This window comes from Neolamprologus multifasciatus, chromosome 10 (assembly GCF_963576455.1).
Source record: "Neolamprologus multifasciatus chromosome 10, fNeoMul1.2, whole genome shotgun sequence".
NCBI classification, from domain to species: Eukaryota; Metazoa; Chordata; class Actinopteri; order Cichliformes; family Cichlidae; genus Neolamprologus; species Neolamprologus multifasciatus.
This window is the reverse complement of record NC_140448.1, coordinates 12,450,919-12,472,646: the sequence shown is the minus strand read 5'-3', so window position 1 is coordinate 12,472,646 and position 21,728 is coordinate 12,450,919. Positions and strand designations below refer to the sequence as shown.

Sequence of the window (21,728 nt, the reverse complement as noted above, 5' to 3'; positions counted from 1 at the left end):
ATACTTTTGTAAACAATACATTTCAGGAAAGCCTCAAAAAATACACATTTTCAATTCATAATCAACAGCTTTTGTTGGATATCAGTGGACTCATGATTAATTTAACTTCAAATATCGAATATCATCTGTCTTCTGGCCATTTCTTGGCTGCTGTGCACTTACAATTTGTGTGACTATGCACCTTCGGGACAAGGCCATCAATTTCATGGTAGCAGGTGCCACCCACCCATCCATTTTAACACTGATAAGGGCTCCACGTTTGCAAGCAGGAGGAGAGCTACAGCTCAATATGAGATAAATGTATTTAAGAAATACATAATGTATCTCAAAGAAAATTGCACCTGATTTCTTTAAAAATGCAAATTCGATTCAAAAGTCATGATGCACGAGAGCCCTTCGATTGAGATTTTCATGGGGAACGTATAAGTTGTTATAAAGCATCACAAACGCCTTGTGAATACTGCACTGTAGAGGGTCTTTCTTAAACTGTCCAAAAGGGAAAACAAAAAGATATTTGTATATTCCAGATATTAACATGAAAAGATGCTGTGGAAGAAAAACATCTCTCTTCAGGATGTATATTTTTGTATCTTTTCTAAATGATTCCTATCAGTTGCAGAGTACATGCTAAGCAGTCGTCGTACGCACTGTATTATATTGTTTTACCACATCTGTTCTACCAGATAACACTGTTATTGATGACTGTGGTAATTAGACTGTGTGATGACTGTAGCCAGAAATAAATAAAGAGAAGCCAGTATAAAGACTTTCCAGTGTGAGTCTGTCTCTTCGAAAAGTAAGGATTAGAGATGGGCCTCCCTACTTCGGGGCCCCTTTCCTGTACATGCACACGGGTTGTTTAAGGACACAGTGAACCAGGCTACCCGATCTAGGGAAGGGGCCAGGGCAGGGGGAGCAGTGACGGGACGGCCAAGTGGAATAAACTTTCATGGAATCCTAAGAGCTCAAGCTGCTGGCTTAATGCTAGTGGGAGTAGAGGGGACTGGGAGAGGGAGAGGATTGGCTGATGTAAAAAGAAAGGGAGGAGCCACTTCCTCAGAAGGGAGAGAGAGATTTATGGAGTCCGACGGCAGCAGGGAGAGAAAAAAAAGGACAAAGGTGCCGATGAATATGGGGTTAGCAAGTGGTTTCCAGTGTAACAGTTATTTAAAGTAAAGGTACAGTAAAGATGAGAGGCACTACAAAGCATCTCGGGTTTAACCCTTAGGAAATCTGAAACACAATATTCAAAAAAGACAGGCATCCATTTAGATTTTGCTCAAACAAAACTCCAGGCTGTAGCTCAGAGCAGAAAATATTTGGGTTGGTCCACTTATAGATGGTAACCGATCACACCTGCATTCCTGGGAGAAGGGAGCTGCCAACAGACATTCTCCTGTTGCCCCCCTCGCACCCCTTCTCCAATTTTCTCTCCCCTTGTTACCTTGTCTCCCTCTTCTGCGTTCCTCTCCTTCTGTTGCTCCCCTTTCTATATGAGTGTGTCTGGGTCCGGCTGGAGAGGCTTTGTCTGTGAACATTGGAGCCCTGACTGGCCCACGGGGGCCCGATCCATGAATACCCACACTGTGAGAGCCACTCTTTCACTTCACACCACTTTCTCTACTGGAATGCCTGAGCAGTGAGGTAAGAAACACACACACACACACACACACACACACACACACACACACACACACACACACACACACACACGGAAACAGTACAAGCACACATACACATTTTCTCACTTTCTCTCTCCCCCCACCCCCTACATGTGCACACATACGCACATGCACTATACTTTACACACAAACTGAGTGAGTCATGCAGTGATGAAAAGCCACTGTTTTGTGTGCGAACCCTCTCACCCTGGACTAACATCCTGAGAGCCTTTCTCCTTCATCGGTCCCTGCCAAGCTCTCCCTCTAATTAAACACTATTGGGTCCAATAGCATTGGCCCAGTTTCCCCACGACCATGCCCCTTCCACAGCTCATAGATGTCCTCAGCCGTGTAGAATCTATATGGAATCTGAATGACTGTGGCGATTAACAACTTCTCAGGATTTATAATTCCCCACTTAATGATGGGATGGCCACAAGTCTCTTGCCAGCTTTACAGAAGGACCGGCCTAATAGATCTCCATCTGACATGTAATATTGTGCGATAGGATTTCAGGAGACGATTAAGTTGTTTGATGCATTTTCTTTTAAATTAACAGCATTACTGCTTAGAATGATCCCATTTTATCCACGGAAAACAGAGCAAACATTTTAAAATCTGCTAAAGTAGTCTGATTTTACACTGTCATCTTATAACATTGAAAGACACGACTATGCAATTTATATTTTGGTTTGGTCCCACAGTGAATATTAAAACAAACAATCAAATGTCAGCTTTAATTTAAGGGATTTAACAAAGATATCACCTGTGTTTAAGAAGTAAGCCATATTTATACACCGTCCCTTATTTTCAGATAAAGTAACTGGAAAGTTGACAAGCTGTTTCTTGGCCAGGTGAGGCCTGGTCCCTTGTTATCCCAGGACAGATTAAGGATATAAAAGATATGGAGCTGATTCCAAGTGTTGATCTTGCATTTGGTAGTAGTCACTGGAACTCTCAATATGAGATCCAAAGATATACAGGTGTGACAGAAGGAGGCCGGATTAGGCTAAAAAACCAACATAAACTTATCAGAGAGGTAGCAGAAAGTTCAGGAGTGGCCTTATCGTCAATCTCATATATGTAGTGGCCAGCTCAGCAAAATGCAAAAGCATGAAAGACCACAGAAAACAACTTTAGTGCTTGATATAGAATTATATCAGGAAAAACAACTTCACGACTGAGTCGAGAACACTCTCAAGGAGGTAAGTGTATCAGTGCCAAGAAGAAACAGCCATTGGGTACAATCAAGAAAAAGAAGGTCAGATTAGACTTTGTCAGAAAACATCTGAAAAGACACTGCACAGCTCTGGAAAATATAATTTGGAGAGTTGAAACCGATATTAAAAAAATTTGGAGAAGGAGAGCAGCTCGTGATCCGAAACATACCGCATCATCTGTCAAACATGCTATGGCATGGGCATGCATGGCTGTGACTGGAACCACGCCAATAGTGTTTATTGATGATGTGACTGCAGATAGAAGAAGCATCAGGGTAAATTATAAAGTGTACAGAGCAATGCTCTTTGCTCAGATTTCGCCAAATGCTGCAAAACCGATCAAACAGAGCTTCACAGTGCAAACAGATAATGATCTAAAGTTTAGAGCAAAAGAAACCCAAGACTTTCTTAAAGTAAAGAAAGATAATATTCTCCAACATTCAAGTCAGTCACCTGACTGAGGTCAGTGAGATGCACAGACAAACAGAAACCCTTTACTACAGAGGCGGCTATAGTAAAGGTCTGGAGCATCTCAAAGGAGAAAACTATATTTGGTTTCTAGGGTTCAGGCAGTCAAGGCAATAAAGGATTTGTAAATTTGCTCTATGACCTAAAAGCATTACATATTAAAATTGTGTATTTTATTATCTTTACAGAATTGGCTGAAATCTTTGGCTTCTCTAAACTGTAAAACTGTAAATGTTAACATATATTTATGCAGTGTGTGATTTTGCGAAACTTTATGGCATCATTGTGATGTCACAGGGCATTACATCAAAAAAATAAAAAGTGTATCGTACCGCTCTCTTCATGCCCTCTCATATGATATATTACTCAATATGGTTTCTTGACTTTTTTTTCAAGGTCAACTTTGACCATGGGTGCTAACAATGAAGATCGAGGTTAAATGTTTAGTCATCCGAAGTATTCACGTCCTGCTGGTTCTAGTATAGTGTTGTGAAGTTTGAAGAGGATCCATAAATGATTGTCAGTTTTTACTGACCTTGACCCGATTTTTGCCAAAATGAAATCAGCCTAAGATGTTGTTATCTACCATCACATAAAATTTGAACACTATATAATGAAACCTGTGGATGCCATACAAACAGACAGACAAATGGAACCGACTGCACACCCTCCCTTTTAGGGGGAGAAAACGATTCTTGTATTTAAATTTAGGTTCGTTTGTCCAATTAATTTTGACTTTCTGAAAATGTGGAAGTGTAAACCTTTCATTTAAAACTTTGGTAAAACCTCTTGAATTAAATGTAAATTGACCTGCACTTGAATCTCATCTTGATTATTTGACTTAAAATCCACTGTGGTTGCAAACAGAGGCAAAATTACAGAAAAAGTGTCAATATCCAGAAACCTTGAGGACCCAACTACTTTATAGATATGAATAAGCACTAGAACTACTCATTAAATTATTCTTGGTAATTTAAAACACTGTGCACTTTACACCAAGTTTCACCAAGTAATTATTACCACAGGACCTCAGCAACCAATGAGCCAAGCACATGACGGAGAGATCAATCTATCTGTGTGTAAAGTATGCTTCAGCTGTGACTGACTCTAAATTGCTCTGTTCAAGTATTATTTTGGGAGTCATATTTGTGCCACAACTTAATTTGCACCAAATGTCTCAGTGAATCATCAAGAGAGTTTGTGCAACTGTGCACACAATTATGCTATTTGGGCAGCTGCTAAAGATCATATCAAAAAAGTGGAAAGAGTCAAAGATCACAAACATTAAGCACAATAACAGTGCGTTCCTATTAAAATTCTACCCACTGTTACACGACAGAAACAAATCACACCGTTAGTGTGAAAAGGATAAAATGATCACATGACACTAAATGAGGATTAAAGGTGAAGGGCTTGAAGTACTGAAGTCAGACACGCATCAAGGTGAGGATTTTCAGGGAAAACGTGAGCGACTAACCAGACAGTCCTGCACACTCAGTCTAAATCATCCAAGAACAACAACAGAACTTCACATCTACAACTTCGTATTAGCAGAGACATTACAAAGAAGACATTTTACCATAATTTCTTCTTTGGTAATTGCCTCGCTAGTGCTCATTAGAATAGCATTTGTTCAGATATTGGGAAACATGATAGTGTCAACACATTAGACTGAGCCATTCATAAAGCCATAACCTATAAATTTGCACACGCATAGCACAATTGTAACTTGCTTTGTAAACTTTACTTTGGGTAAATTTTCCAGCCTTCAATTTAAAAATCAAAACAAACAAAAAGAAACCCTGTTAATTCTACACATGCAGTCTTTTAATCTCAGTGACCAAATTCTATTTAATTTATGGAATTTAAAATATCTGCCCATAAAAGGCTGCCGTTAGGTGTTACCATACTGGTTGCCTATTAGCAAAGATTTCATTTTGTGACTAAATAATAAAGATTGTATCTCCTCCGTAATGGGTGTGCCAATCGGACATACAGCACTTATTAACATCTATGGGGGTGTAAAAAAAACAATTATTAATTATTAAGTCCCAGTTGTTTTGATTTTCCTGTGTATTATGTTCACTTCATCATCCCACCACTTGTTTCGCGTGTCACGTTCAACATGCGTCACCTGCACGTAACTTAACAGTCACCAAAATTTGAATCTAAATATATAAGAATCTGAAAAAGCACAGCAGGTCTGGCAAATTCTTAAAACAGAGAGGTTTACCCTCTTAACAAAATGAATTTTGCTTAATTTTGATAAATGTTTCTGTAAGATTCAGGACAGGTGACAGACTCTCAAAGACCAATAGGCTCCTAAATCTAGAGCGTCTTTCTAGTGTCTTTGTTGACAGGCAGGCGTCTCAGCCTCTCACAGTCAGTCATTATTGCTTATCCTTCCATGCACCTCCTCTTTGCCTAAATTTGGGCTGGCTAATCCAGATCCTGGCGTGAAAACCTCCCTTCACAAACCTGTGGGTGATGTCACAGACACTGCATCTTTGTAGCGTCTACAGCGTGTCGTCACGCCTTTCACCTCAAACAAGTTGCTCTTTTTCATTTTGGACATCACTCTCTGGAAGCTGAGTCATTTTAATAAACACCAAGCGGATCACCCTAGTTTGGAAAATGCCAAATATTACACAGACATTACCAGACTGTTACACATGTCTGCTGTGGAGGAGGGAAAGGAGAGCCAATAATCTGAGCCTCTGAGATGACAGCAATTGGTCAGGAAGAATGAAAGCCAGATTAAGACAGCAAACAAGAAGCAATTAACATTTGCATGCAGGATTCCCCAGACAACGGTACACTGACCGCAAGCTACATTCAAGAAGAATCACGATAATTATCAGTAGCAGACTCCAAGTCATCCCTCGCTATTTTTATTCAACAAATAGGAACAGCCCTTTAATTCTAATTTTAAATCATTCACATATCGCTTTAAGACATATAGGTATAGTTGATGCCACTATGCCTTAAAAGATATAATATAGAGTAAAAATGGTCTGTAAATTGTCAGGAAAATCTCATTTCTTTTTATATGTTGTATTGTTTTGAATAGGAAGTTCTTGAGATTAATTTATTTCCTACAGGGAACTAATCTTTGAAAGCTATTCTTCTGCATGAGACATGTTCAGAGTAACATGTAAAGTTACATCTATGTAGCTGACATATTCTCCCTCTCTCCTGTAGGACTTTTGCATTTAGTCTAATCATTTTGACACGCCGCATTTTGGAAATAACAGCAGTAGTTCTCGGCAATCTCACTAATTTTTCTCTTTGTTTCACCTGACTTTTAATAGACTGTCTAATTCCTAAAATATAAATCACTATTCACCATGTGAGCCAGTACAGTACCATTTTTTTTCTTCTTCTACTTCATTTCTCTCCGATACATATTCATCCACAGTTAACACTAAAAAAGCACAATTGCCGTCTTTTTCAAATGTCGGTGAGTAATTTGCCTGAAAGATTCAACACCGCACATCTCTCTGTAAAACAAATGCTTTTGTTTCCAAAGCAATAAATCAGACCACTTGTTGGGTGTGTCTTTCCAAACAAGTGAGACATGACTCTGAACAGTGGAAAGCCGTAATGAGCAAGCAAAATTCTTCAAATTTAGCAATCAAGTAACCCAACTGTGTGCTTACGGCACTAGGGTGTGTAGGCACCACTGTGGTTTCCTGTTCTATTGTGTCTCTATTTGATGACTCAGTCGCACTTTCACTTCTTGAGGCCACATGAAAAACACTGGTCATTCAACCACATTAACACCGCCCAAAGAACACTGAATCATATCCTCGATCACTAAAGTACATAGATTTCCTAATCTGGAATAATTCGGTATGTCTTTTTTCGTACTCCTGTGCAGCGTTGAGAGTCCATGCAGGACTCTATAGCCTTTTCCAGTATACTCAGACGCTCAGGCACAGAAATAAAACAGAAAACACACACACAGAGTACCTTGTGAGTCATGAACTGTAGCTGTAAGGCTGTACAGCTGTAAGGAGGAAAAAGATACACACAGTGAGTAGAGCTACTACAGTCTGCAGGCTCTCACAATGCAATTTTAAAAGAGCTGATCATCAGCGTGAATACTGATGCGGTCACGGGATAAAATCAAAAACCATGTTATTTTTTGATCGGTACCTGAATACTGAAGTCGCACAGATATGCAGAAATCATTAAATATCAACACGTTCTGAATGAGAGACTGCACTGTATATACAGACTGCCCTGTGATTGTTTTACCTGTAAAATATAACAATGTTGCTATGAAGCAATTCAAGAAATGTTTTTTCTAGATGAAAAAAAGAACTCAAATTGTAATTTTGTAGCCCTTCATTTTGAACAGATTATTTACAGTCTGTAAATGAGTCATGTAAACATGCAGAACAGTGCAGAGTAATGAATTCCTGCTGGTCTGCAGAAACGTAGCGTAAAATATTACAGAGAGGTGAATCGCTGCTTATGACAAGCTCCCTTAATGACAATTTAAGTAAGAGACTAGGAGGTGTTTTTGATCTTTTAATCTAACATTTTAACTTTTTAAATACAAATGAGTGAAATATTTTTCAAACTCTGTTTTCAATACACCCAGCACTAGATCCAGTGGTGAATAAGCCTGTGAGTGCTTTGCCATTAAAACCGTAGCAGAAAGAAACTGGTTTGGCTGAAGCAAACTAAACATGGATCTAATAAGCAACTTTTTTAGAAGCATTTTTCTTTCTTTTTTTAAAATCAGTGCTTTACCTTTCATATAGACAGAGAAAACAACACGCAGACAAATAAACTTATCCTGTGGCCCAGGTATCACATGACCTTTTTCGACGTAAGTGTTCAAACACAAAAGGAATATAAATATGGTTGTTCGGAAGATGATGATATGTCACTTAAAAGTAGATTTTATAGGTTCTTAACCAAAGGATTATTGGACTTTCCTCCCGAGAACTGAAACTTTGGTTTTTTTATAGACTAAAAAAAAAAAAACGGACATATCGTGACTTTAAAGTAAACTCTACAAGGCTCATGGAAGGAACATTTTTCCAAAAAGTCAGGATAACAAAGCAAAGAATTCCGAAACACTGATAATCTTTGTCAAAATAACCCAATCACACTGATGCTCATGAAGCAAAAGCAAAATGCTTCTTTTTTAAAATTTTGTCATATCTCAGTGTTTAAAAATTCATTAAAAATAATCCTTGACCTGCATCCTGATCCAGACTCACAACACAAACTAATTACTTGTTTGTTTTTTTAACCACACAGCTGAACTTTCCACAAAAGTTTGTTGAAATTTCATTTAACATGTTACATTAATAATCATCTAAAAACTAATAACAGAAAATATCCTTCTCAAAGGTGATAAAGTCAGCGACCACACGAGATCACCTCTCAATAAAGCGCATGTGCTCACGCTGTTAATATATTACATATTTCTGAGTAATAAAAAGCAGCGTTGATTATTTATTACTTTTTAAAAATATTGTACTTAAATATAAACTGACAGATGCCAACTAGACCACACCCTACTTACATAACACACATCACGTTGGTGAAAAATAAACGTGTATCCATCTGGTTAAAATACAAAAATCATTCGAACACAATCGCCAACCAGCACTGCAAGATAAAAACTCAAGACAACCACCTCTCATCTAAGCTCCCAGGGAATATTGACCGATAAGGGGACTGTAACATGTGCAGTTAGGGGCACACTAATAGAGAGGTCCTCTGCCGGCTGGACACTGATATGTGGCATGTGTCTGCAGCCGTTAAGACGGCACTGCCACGCTGTGTCAGACAAGGTAATAGACCTTTTACAGCGGTAACTGACTTTACAGACTCTAAAGATAACAACCTGTATCCTGGGTTGATTCTTTAGGACGGCATTCCATATTTCTGAGGTGGTGAATATACCTAAAGGCCCCACAGATGAAAGCTTTTCTTTCCTTTATATGCATCATCATTGCTGGAAGACGGTCTCTTTTTAGATCCAGATAAGCTGAGAGTGAATCCAAGCTATGAATGAGTGAATGATAACCAACAAAAATCAAAACCAACCTTTTCAAATGTCTCAAAAGTGAAAAGCAAACCATGGTGCTTTAGCCACTGCAGTCAAGAGCAACAGTGTGACAGGGATGTGTTGCTCATAAAAGCCTATTAATAGCTGCAGTGATTACTTTTAAACAATGTAGCATAAAACCAACATTTTGCTATCAACTACAGGCCTTATATTCAAAGACAGTATTGATTATGAATAATCCCATCTAGTAGTGCCGTGTTGAGGTTTTACGTGCTAGTTAATAACCGCACAATTTGGTTTGATTTCAGTTTTGCAATTTAGCTGTGACTTGCAAAACCTGTGAAAGCACAGGACACCGAAGACACCCCCCTTTTTTTAACGGCTCCTTCTTCCTTTGCTGCAGTGTTCTCTGATTGGCTGAATACATGTGTCAAGTCACTTCAGTGCTGTCAGAATGAGGACTGTTATTGGCTGGTAGTCCAATCCCCACTCCATGCATCTCCTCGAGCCAAGGCGTCGATCAGTAGGCAAACAGTTAAGTGCGTCAGGTGGGGCTGCAGCCGCTGCACTCCTGAAGAGGAGAAGGAGGCACTCGGGGCCACGCCAGGTAACAGAACAACAGCATAGAGGCAGATGAACGGCCCAATGATTTTCAATAAACTTCATTCACAGGTGGACCGAGTGTAAAGGTGCAGTGGAGGACTGAGGCACCTCTACTACGATTCTTCAAGGGCTGTAAATTCATCCACAAAGAATTATTGAAATGGTAAAACTAGGTCATGTGAGGATAAAATATATCTTTAGGGAAAAAGTTGAATTCGTACTAAGGGGTTACCTCCCCTACGATGATCCCTGACTAGCAGTCTAACAAGAGCCACATTTATTTTAATCTATAAAGCGCTTTTTCACACAAGTCAAAGTCACGGCCTCTCTCGAGTCTCATTCAGCCATCTCTCTGACTCTACAGTTTCACTGACATGTTCCACACTCACTTCAGGGCAGCACATCAAAGCCCAACAGTGTGAGCAAAGCTGGCTGGCTTCACACAAAGACAACACAATGACACTGCAGTAAAGAAAAAAAAAAGATTTAGGTCATGTCAGTGCTGTGAGTCACTTCTTGTGGTCTTCTGCCATACGCTGCTGACATAAATAGCATCAGCACCACACAGAAACACAGACTATCACTCATGCTGTACTACTGATACGAAGTGGCCACAAACAATGATTATCACATCACACAGACTTGATAGATAGGAAAAGTAAACGGGAGTGGAGTCTTTTTCCAACAGGGATGTTGTTTGTGGCGTACATAGCCGTGGGTGTGACTTCCACCTGCAGGCCAGCCCAGGAAGTGAGATTCGATAAGGGCTAAACTTACCAAGTGGGGGGTAACGCAGTTGGCGCTCTCCATCCATTCCAGAAGTTCTTAGAGCCACCTACAGAAGGGGAAAAAACAATAACAATGATCATTAGCTCATATGCAGAGTAGGTAGTACCAAACCAGCAAACTTTGGCTATTAACAGTCCTGTGACGTCTTGACTATTTTTTTGTTGCTGTGCTCCACATACGTCAGTGCTCATAAGGAATCTAACATTCTGATCAGTGCAAGAGTGACTGATTTGCAGATTGAGGTCAGGATTTGGCTCGGAGTGTTATGTAACCTGGTATATGGGCCAGAATAATAGTATTACATATGAGCGCAGTTCAAACGGGAGCCACGGCGGTGAAAGGGAGGCTGATGCAGACTGCGGCACTGTCTGTGTTTTTAGGCAATGGCTCAGTGCTCACAACAGACAGACGTGCCCCAGAGAGTAGTCTGAGCCTTTTTCGTCTTGCCTTGTTTCATTTCTCTCCTTCCACATCAGTGTGCGCTCACCTTTCTCACCCACGCGTGGCTATTCTGTTCCTTACATTTTGTTTCCTAAAATTTCTTGATGGTGCCGTAGCTGCGGTTTAACGTTTTCTACTTTTCCCATTCGGTTTGTGATAAACTGCCCGACCACAAGACAGACAGTAGCTAGATGAGACAAACAGACAGATAAATAGATAGATAATCTCTGTAGCAGGGATCTCATTAGGGCCTTGTCAATCTCTCATTGCCACTTTTGTTTTTCTGTTGGGTTTTTTTTTTCTGTCTTGCTCTAGAAGGGTGGGATATCCGCATTGGTTGCTATGGCACCAGACAGCTCCTCATTTCCTCAGACAACGGCTAACTGTGATTGTGTGCGTGTGAGTGTGTGTGTGTCTGCATGTGTGTGTGCCTCTGTGTATGTGTGCATCCACATGTCTAACTGTGTGCACAAGTAACGCATACATGTGTTAGGCCTCTCGTGTTTAATGTGACGAGTTCCAGCAAAGCGATAATCATCACTCTGCTTCTGCAATCAATTACAAAATCCACTTAAGATTCATAAACCATGACATATAAGCAGCTGCAGCTCAGCTTCATGCTACGTTTTAACTAGGTCTTCCCTCTGACTGACTTGATTTATTCAAGGGATCTTAGCGGGGTTACAACTCCTGTGTGACTGAGAAACAGAGTGAATTTCTGTTAGATGTGGCTCTCAGTGTCTGTCTTGCTTTTCCTCTGCTGCTCAGTACTTTGTCAGATGTAAGTCTGTTTGACTTTACAAACCAGCATCTTAGAGCCTTCATCCTTGCTGACCTGCTCTTTCACCTCAATTTGCACTCCAGCAGATGGCAGTGTCTGCTTGACACTGTAGTATACGCCTCCCAAACCACATTTCACTGAATGTTTATTTAAAGCGGGGAAAGAGCTTAATCAGAAAAACAAGCTTTTTACAAAAGTAATTTTTTTTAAAATTCATGCGGTTCTTTTTTCTAACAAAAATTGAGGTCAGTGTTATCAGTTAGCGAATTTGAAATACTGACTGGTAAGAGGAAAGAATGTCTTAGAGCTCCTCGGTGTCAGGGACAGGCTAATTTTACAATTAAATTCTCCGGTTCCCAAAAAAAGAAACAACTAAGCCTGAAAATATAGGACTGAACAGTATACCCATGATTTTTTTTAAAACTCTACAGGAACGAAGGAATAAAAGGAGGACCAAGTACGTTTAACCAAAGAACAAGGCAGCCTGAAACCGGAGCTTGATGTCCTGATGGCTGGGATGGCAAAGAAAAGGGCCACTTGTCTTTCTGTGTGTGTCTGTTCATGTACGTGTATATGTATATGTGAACAGGCTGCGGTGTTGGGTGAAAGAGGTGTGTTTTTTCCACCCTGAGGGGCCTCAGACTAGGGCGGGCGAGGCGGAGCTCTGGGGAGGCGCAGCGTGGGGAGGGTTGTTTTAACTGAACTCAGTGCACTGTAACAGCAGTCGGGGCGGGAGGTCACAGAGTCCAGCATTCCTCTAGAGCGTTGTCTGTTTACATGACCGCCGCTGCCTGGGGGAGGTGGCAGCTCTGCATAACTATAACATCATATAACTCTCATCGCTTGCCTATATGTCCATCATCTAGCAGAGAGATAAGAAAGCTTTATTCAGTGTTCCTAATGTTGAAATCTGTTCAAGCTTGAGACTTCAGTCAGCCACTTCATTCTGAGTGTACAAAAATGTCTCCAGTCACAATGGCTTCAAAGCACACTCGAACCTTTGTTTGTGCAGTAATGGAGGCACAGTAATATGCTTTCTTCTCTCTATTTTGCATTACAGGCAGAGATACTTCAACAAGCGACATTACTGCATGTAGTTAGAATGACCTGTGAGTTAGACACAACATGCAGTACCTGTACTGCACGCCAGCGACAATTGTTAATGCTGCAGTGCCTTGTGGATACTTGAGAATCCAGAGCATGAAACACATTTGAGCTTAGCCATCTGCATTTTATTAAAATTTGACTGACTTGTGTTTCTTCAGGCAATTGCTCAATCCTTGCAGTCTTTGCTAACTGGGAGTGATTTTAATTGTAGTTCATTGCTTAAAATAGACTATAATTTACATTTTTGCCATGCTGAGAAAGCAAATTCTGCATATTTTCTGTATAGGATTATTACACTGTGGTTAGTGTGTATGTAAAAAAAAATGTGTGTGAAAATGTGAAAAACATTGCAGAGCAGGATTAAGGGGCAAAAGATGAGATTATGTCAGGTGGGTCAAAGGACCAGCTCAGCCTACTCTCAAGTGGCTGAACTTATCAGGTTATTTACGTGGAACAACTTCGACTTGGTTGGCTTGAGTTGCTGCTGGCCTCTCTGAAGAGCTAATGCGGGCTAAACTTTGACTGTAGCTCCTCTGTGCTGCTGCTTTTCACATCCCAGAGCCTAGAAGCCAGCTGGTCAGCTCCAGGGGAGCACAACAGAGATGGGGAGTGACATCCAAGCCCTAGAGAGACAGTGCTCTGACTGTACTGTGGACTAGGGAGGGGGAGCATGGCTGTCAAAGGCACCATTGTTTGACAGGCTTGCATGGTTTCACGTGCAGCACATGATTCTCACTGAGGGTCTGAACTATAGCCCAGTTCGATCTAAACTGTCCGGGAGGATGTAGTTGTGGCCTCCCGGGCAGGTTAAAGTGTAACTGTGTCCGTGTTTTCTCAGGAAAGTGTGTTTACCTAGAGGACCAACATGGAGGCCCTTTTGTTTAACTAAGTAGCAAGGCTCGCCCTAAAAGTAAAGCTCTGTAAAATACACAGGAACGAGGAGGCCCTTCGGTGCTCCACTAACTGGTTGGTAGGAAGTATTTTCTTGACTGTGTGTACTCAAATGTTTGTTTGCAAGTATGGGGGAAAAATGAAGTCACATGCACAGACAATTACATGTCAAACAAATCTATCAAGTATACAAAGGAGTACAAGCTGAGATTTTTTCATCCAGATAAATCCAAACAGCCCACAGTGAAAGGGTACACAATTCAGAGGTACCAGTCTCGTTTAGAGACCAGAACAGCTGCAGCTAATTAAATGCAACTAATCAGGCAGGTTTAGAAAGAGGAAATTCGGGCATTTTTAAACATTTGGCCTCATTCTTAATAACTTGTCGCCACTCAAATATTGGGTCCAAACGACTTTGCACTTGATACCAAACTAATCAAACCACTTGGGTAGGCTGTGGGATAATGCTGACTTAGCAGGAGATATGGAGAAATAAATATGGTTAGTGAGACATGAAAGTGAAAGAAATGTGATAAATACCTCTAAATAACCAGTCTTTTAATCTGAGAGCTTCAAACTAGAAATTCAAGCAAAAAAATAAATTTAATTAAAAAAAAACCAACCCCAACATCATCAATTGAGTAAATTCCTCCCAAGACATAATATACAGCTGACACAGATGAAGTTGTACTGCATGGGTTCAATCAGTAGCAGCTCAACAGTTTTGCGTACATAAAATATTTTATCAAATGAGACCATTTATCGCACTTAGATCATAATTTCAGGGAAATAACTGGTGAAAATGCTACTTATGATTTCAAACCAAAACAGCACACCCTCCAACGGACCAGGTAAGCTGTGCAGTATGCGTTGCCATGTCTTTAGGCTCAACATAGCTCACTGACTCATTAACCTCACTTCACAGTACACCCCTCTGATTTAACGTTTACCATGTTCACACTGCAGCTGAAAGTAACGGGGAGATCATCGGTCAGCAGACGTTTTGATACAGACGTTTTGAGTAACGTGTATTAAAACTGATCCACGTAGCAAAATTTATGACAAACCAAGTATTTCACGAGATATTTAGCTGCATAGTCAGGGGATCACCAAGCCATTAGTGATGACCTCTGGGCCAACACATGTACAAATTATCATATCAATCCATCCAACAGATGTTGAGAGGGTGGACCAACTCTGTAAACTCATTTACAAATGTTTATTTTGTAACCTTTAAGTGGTCCGACTGTTTTTTAGTCATCGATCCAGCTGTTAACAATAAAACTGCTAACACAGCACATCAATGTCTCGACAGGTATGTCCGAGCACAAGTATGTTTACTTTGTTTCTCTCTGCCCCTACCAGAGATCAGCATGCCGACTGCTGTCAAACACAAACAACAAGCCACTCCAATGATGGAGGAGGGGAAAAAAATCTCATATATCCTTGAAATACTTTTCTTCCTTTCAACAAAAAAATAAAGTGCGAAAAGTGAATAAGTGGTGGTGTGAAAACATTTTTTGGTGAGTGGGACATAAAAAAAATTGGTTTTAACTTATTCAGTATAAATTATTATCCTGTCCCTGAAACTGCAGAAAACATTTGCCGTGAAGTTATTAAAGATTCTTTCTGGCCACCAGAATAAAAAGGACAAAAAGCTTTAATTTTAGAAGAAGTAGGCATGATTTATTTTGAATTAAAAAATAAATAAATTGATAACACTTAGAGGAAATACAAAAGGTAATAATACCTGTTTTGCCTTTTTAGTTTTCAATTTTAGTTTCTGAAATAATGTTAAGTTACTTCAAAGTACTATTATTATCTCTTTAATGAAACTAAAGGCAGTGTCTCCGGCTCCGTTTAAAATAATATTCCACCAATCAGTCGATGCATCTTAATCTAACTAAAAGCTTTTTAATGCTGCACAAACCACCCTTTGGTTGTCAAGCAAAAATGTGGTCTTTACTTTGCTAGGCCATCGTAACACTGAGACTGGTGCTGACTGCACAACTAAAACCTTTGTGGCTCTTTTAAAACCTTATGCACCAATATAAAGAACAAAAAAGGAATCCCAAAGCAAATTCTTCAGACTGGCTTTGTAATTTCGTCACTTTCAAACCAAGTGTGCAAACTGAAAATGTGTACGCCATAGGTCTCATAAGGTCAACAAACCTGACCATGATTTGTTACATTGCAGCCATTATTTCATATACAGGGACATTAAATTGCTTTCATATAATGTTCTGATCACAGAGTGGATAAATCACTGTCTGTCTCTGTGCTATCAACTATCCAATAAAAGCAAAACTGACTACAAAATCAATATAAAGATCATGCTCCTAGTATATTTTGTCTTTTTTAAGTAAACTCCGGGAGAGTATTGCGTTCAAAAATGTTCAGTTCGACTGAAAACAATATCAACTCTAAATTCCCACATCTGCTACTCCACATGTAGATATTAGTGCTGCTTTTAATCTTTTAAATCATGGTCTAATTAAACAATCTGCATATGGATTGAAATCATCAGCTGGTACATGAATGAAAGTTAGTAATCCAAGAGATTTACAATCAAACATTAAAATTATGACAATGTAAAGTCGATCAGGGCAGCTATTTAGGACATCTGCTATAACTTACGCATTGCCATTTATGCAGATGACAGTACCATTTTTGTATCTGTTGATAATTAGAAAGAATTTCAGGAAAAATTATTTGCTCCAGACCAAGAGCCTGCAGCAAACTGCTATTTATAACACACTTTATATGCATGTGTAATGTTGAGACTGACCTTACGGATACTGGGTGAACAATCTTCAATATGTATGTTTATGTTTATCTAGCCACATATTTTCTTCCACTTATTTAATTTTCACATTTTGTTTTGTGCTTGATTTTAGCAAAAATGAAATTACACAGATACAGTTTTCAAAGTATATATAGTATCCACAGGTTCTTCAGAGTAAGGATAATCTTTGGAAATGTACACTTTTGTGTTTTTTCTCCAGATAGCTTGCACACTCAGCAAGGGCATCCTGCAGGCAGATATAATGCCTCTTCTCTGGCCCAAGGGTCTATATTTCCACTCAAGATGCTGATTCAGCCAACAACACAGAGGTTTACTTTGAGAAATAGACAGTAAAGGAAAAAGAAGAAAGTTTAATTTCATTAGGTCATGTGACTGCATTTCCTTTGGATTAAGATTGGGACTCTGATTTTTCTTATGGTTTCCTTTCAACTATCTTGCTTATTATCCTGCACTGCTTCCTCAGCATCCTGTAAATTTTATTGATATAATTTAAAATGAACTGCTTCCTAACTGATGCAAGATGTCCAGGCTCTGAGATATCAAGGCAGTTGAAAAACTGTGCTGCTCCCAGCAACATGGCTTAGATGTGCGAGCAGGATTTTATGTGGTGCCTTTTGCATTCATATCATAGCTTTGTGGATTTTTGACAAAAAAAGTTCTTCTTCAACTTATCATCCGTCCACAGAAAATTTGTGGAACATTCTGTCTGTCTTTTACAAATTCGAGATATGCCAAAATACCTTTTGGTTTAAGGTACTAGTGTTTTCTTTCTCTTAATGTAGAATTTCATTCTTACAGTTTTTCTTGTAGTGGTTAAATGAGCAAATGATTTATGAAGTTGTAAAGAATTCTGCAGGTGTTTTGATGTTTCTTTTTTAATAAGAGCTGCACATTGTGTCTTTGTGTTGATGTTGTCCTTGTAGCCATTTTGACCCCAGGCTTTGACAGCTTTTCAGCCTTTTTCCATCTCCTTAATACTTTCTCTAAAGAACTGTAAAAGTTTTCATGATCAAATTCCATCTTAAGAACAGATTTTGTTTGTAACTACTTGTTGTCACAAAGAGATAAAAAAAAAAAAAAGTTAGTAATTAGTTGTAAATAATTAGTTGTGAAGCAATCTAATCATACAGTGCTGTGTCTTGGGGATCAATGATGGTCCAGATAATCAACAATTGCTTGTCAATCATGCCAACTTTTAAGCTTGTTATTCCATTATTGTATTAACCCTTCCATGCATGAATTATGACAACCTCAATCAGGATTTTTTTCTTAAGTATTTTTATTCATCTTTAGACATGAAAAGATGATTAAAAATACTTAAGAAAAAAATCCTGACAGGGTTAAATAACAATGATTACAATGACACACCTCATACATCTATAGTAACATTAAACAACCAGTGGGTGGCAGGGTATGGAGTGACACATCAGTGTCCAATGTAGTGGTTTATGTGCAAGTATACCATCAACACTGACACAAATACAAGAAAAAAGCCTTTGAATAGCTGTCCACTGTAGTGACCACTATGTGTGAAAGGGTTAATTTAACAGATCCATATTAAATGTGCCACATGTATATCAAATGAGAAGAAAATAAGAGTACAGATAAGGTATGTGTTGTTTTTAGTTTGGTGTGGTGTAGCCACACCTCTTCTCAACTTTTTGTTTCACTGCATATTTACCAGTAGAAGACAGAGAGCAGGAGAGCCGATTTAATTATAATAGACAGTTACTCCTAGTGCCCCATACCACTTTAGGTAAGATGAAAATTAAAAACTTTAAACTAGTAAAGTTAAGTCACTACAAGTTATGTACAAGTCACAAAACAGAACCAAAGAAAGACTTGAATTAAGTTGACTTAATTATTAAATGTTGTTTCAATATACAAAGTAGTTTACAATTAATATGCATAGAGATTTTATGCAAAGATGAACAATAGCTTCTATAAAATGAAGGGGTTTATGCACTGCAATCCTACCATAAAATCCTTCTCTACGTAAGTGTCAGTGAAATTACTTTTTTGCTGACTATACTAATAATTTCCTTGAATCAGTCACCTGAGAAAAATATGCTCTTCTGTGTTTCTTCCATGTGGCACTAATGCATGAACATCATTGTCATCACTTTAGTCAACATTCCTGTTTAAACACTAGACAGCTGAGCAGTTAATGAAGCTCCTGCTGCCCACGCTCCAATTATTAAACCTATCTCAGAGTTACCTAGTACTTTTCCTATTGCCATCCTATACAAAAATCAATCATGCTGAGACTGACCTCTGTATAATTGAAAGTAGCATAGTTCCTGTTATGAACAATAAAAAAACAATATTTTTTGAAAGACTGTAAGGCTGTGAAAAAAACCCAGTAGAAGTAGAAGCCAATCCAACAACATAGAAAACCCCGATCACTGAAAAAATATATATGTGTAAATACAAATTACCTGACCATAATTATGATTTGTGAGCACCAGAACTTAATTCTAGACCCTCCTGCATCATAGCTCCATATGGGGAAAAAAAATGCTAGACAAACTGAAAAGTGCTTCAGACGTTGCAGAGGAGTTACTAATGTTCCTGTAACCGCTCAGACAGTCTGAGAACATTGAATAATGTCAACCTATACAATGCAGACACAAACAAAAACCTTGCAGGTTTGGTCTTTGCTACAGAATATGAAGAGACATCTGATAAACATTAGGAGAACATTCTATGGTCAGATGCAGATGAAACCAAGATAAATTTGTTCAGTTCAAATGCAATCCAGCATGTTTGAGGTGGGAAAAAAACAACCACAGTGGGCGCTCAGGGAGAGCACTATCCCACAACTCAAACACAGAGGTGGTAGTGTGACTTTATGTGGCTTCACGAATGCAACCAGAATGTCTGTGGATACACCAAAATGCTAGCTTACAAGATTGTTTCCTTCCACCGGAAGCATATGTCCTGAATCACACAAGAGACTGTAAAGAATGGAGAACATTTGTCTTTTAAGTAAAAGCTGTCACCCTGATGAGAATGTTGCCCAACTTGAAGAACAACTGGAATCTCTGTAACACCAGTAGTTTCCAGGCTGATGTGCAATAACCTTTACATGGCTTCACATTTACCCCGGTTCAAATTTGCTCTCTGTGTAAATGATTTCTCTAAGTTATAATAAATGGGCTGGTTCTTATATAGTGCTTTTCTAGTCTGAGCACTCAAATCTCTTTACACACATTGCCTCATTCACCCATTCACACCCATTTATACAAGCACTTTTTCTTTGCTTTTTCTCACACATTCATACTCCAATGTGTCAAATGCATCCAACTTGGGGTTAGTATCTTGCCCAAGGATATTTAGCAATCAGACTGGGAGCAGCCAGGGATCAAACCACCAACCTTCCAATTAATGGATAACCTGCTCTACCTCCTGAAGTACAGAAGTCTAACGCCTAATAAATGCTTAATTAAGAGAAACTCTCAGATATATGTTTCTTCAATGAAACATATTTTTGAACATGTAATTTTCATATATTGGCTACTAAGTTATACAATGACAAATCTGTCTATCGTTTTCTTTCATGTGGAAGGCTGGAGGATTTCCCATATGTAACTCTGAAAGAGTGTTTTAGAATTATGAAGAAGACTCACTAATTCTTCACTAATACCTAATCTTTATCAGTCAAAACACAGGTGCACTCAGTTCATTTCAAGGTGAAGTGCAAACAATAAAATACTGATACAATTAGCAGGAAAGTCTGTGTTGCAAACATTAGTAAATTATTTGTTGGTTTAAACATTGCTCTCCATATATTTTGTGCATTGAGAAAAAAAAGTCTCAGAAAATCAGTTCAGAAAATTCTCCGAGTTCCCACCTCTTACACAGAATCTCATAAGTAACTTCAAAGATTAATATACTGAAAAATCATGACCTCTCTCTTTTTTTCCTCTAACCGGCTCAACATCTGATCAGCAGGACACACAGAGCCAACTCCATACTGCATGATAGTCACATCAGCTGGAGTCTAGGACAGCAAAAATCAAAAGTGTTCACACCTGAGGGGTGCTCTGCATGAACTGCTCTAGCTCCTCTACACACCACCCCACTGCCACTTGTGTTACCTGAGGAGGATCAGGAAGGCAACATCTGGATATGTTCTGGGGGCTGTAATTTTAGAAGCTCTTAAACAACCTTAATCCCCTCACAGTGTGCTATTTATTTTGGTCATGTTCTTTCGTCAATAGGCAGATTTTCTAAGAAGCAGGCAGCATTTCAAAGGGAATGACATACTGAGCCTAATATACGCAACAGATTGGAAACAATAAAAGCAGTCATTTTTTCCAGCTAAAGATTACTAATCTATAGGTACATTTTGTCTGCTTCATCCAACATTGCAAACAGATTTATCTTTTCCAAGAAACTCAGCTGAGTTCAGTATATCACAGCGTACTTGTTTTTCCAGTAATCACCAAGAAATTCAATTAAAAAGGAAAAACTTCAATATTACAGAGAAATGTAATTAAATCCCACTCTACAAACTTTTCCTAGCTTAAATACACATTAACCCAAAACAAAAAGTTCTTTCTCAGAAGCAGAGCACAAGTCAGAAAGATCCATAAAAAGGATTTCATTGCAATTCATCCCTCAAGCTGCCATAATGACTAAATTTACCACTTAATTATGCTTTAATTAGGGGATTTTCAGCTTCATTACATAAAGGGGGGCTATAACTTGAAAGGAGCAGGAAGTAAAAAGTCTCATCTAGTCTGTGTGTTACCAGGTTTTTAGAATAAATTCAAAAATGCACTAAAGCATTAGGCCACACTTCTTAATCTTTGAATGCAGGTGTTTTGAGTCTTGTCGCCACAGGTATTGTTAAATCAAGCACATAGCCTTGCAGTCAGCCTTCACAAACATTTGTGGATGAATGGGCCGTCTAAAGATCTCA

The 21,728-nt window shown here is 38.9% G+C and overlaps 1 protein-coding gene across 3 annotated transcripts in view; it reads right to left on the bottom strand.

The window, feature by feature from the left end:
• The window catches only part of ubash3ba (ubiquitin associated and SH3 domain containing Ba), a 78,188-nt gene that overhangs the window by 24,440 nt on the left and 32,020 nt on the right, over positions 1 to 21,728 (bottom strand). Inside the window, exon 14 of one of the 3 annotated variants that reach the window (XR_014876543.1) lies at positions 10,764 to 21,728. This exon is cut by the window's right edge and continues 12,516 nt beyond it. The gene's annotated coding sequence lies outside the window, so the exon portion shown is untranslated. Of the gene's footprint in view, positions 1 to 620 lie in introns of those variants that run through there. The other 2 variants (XR_014876544.1, XM_085175534.1) reach the window with 2 other exon arrangements.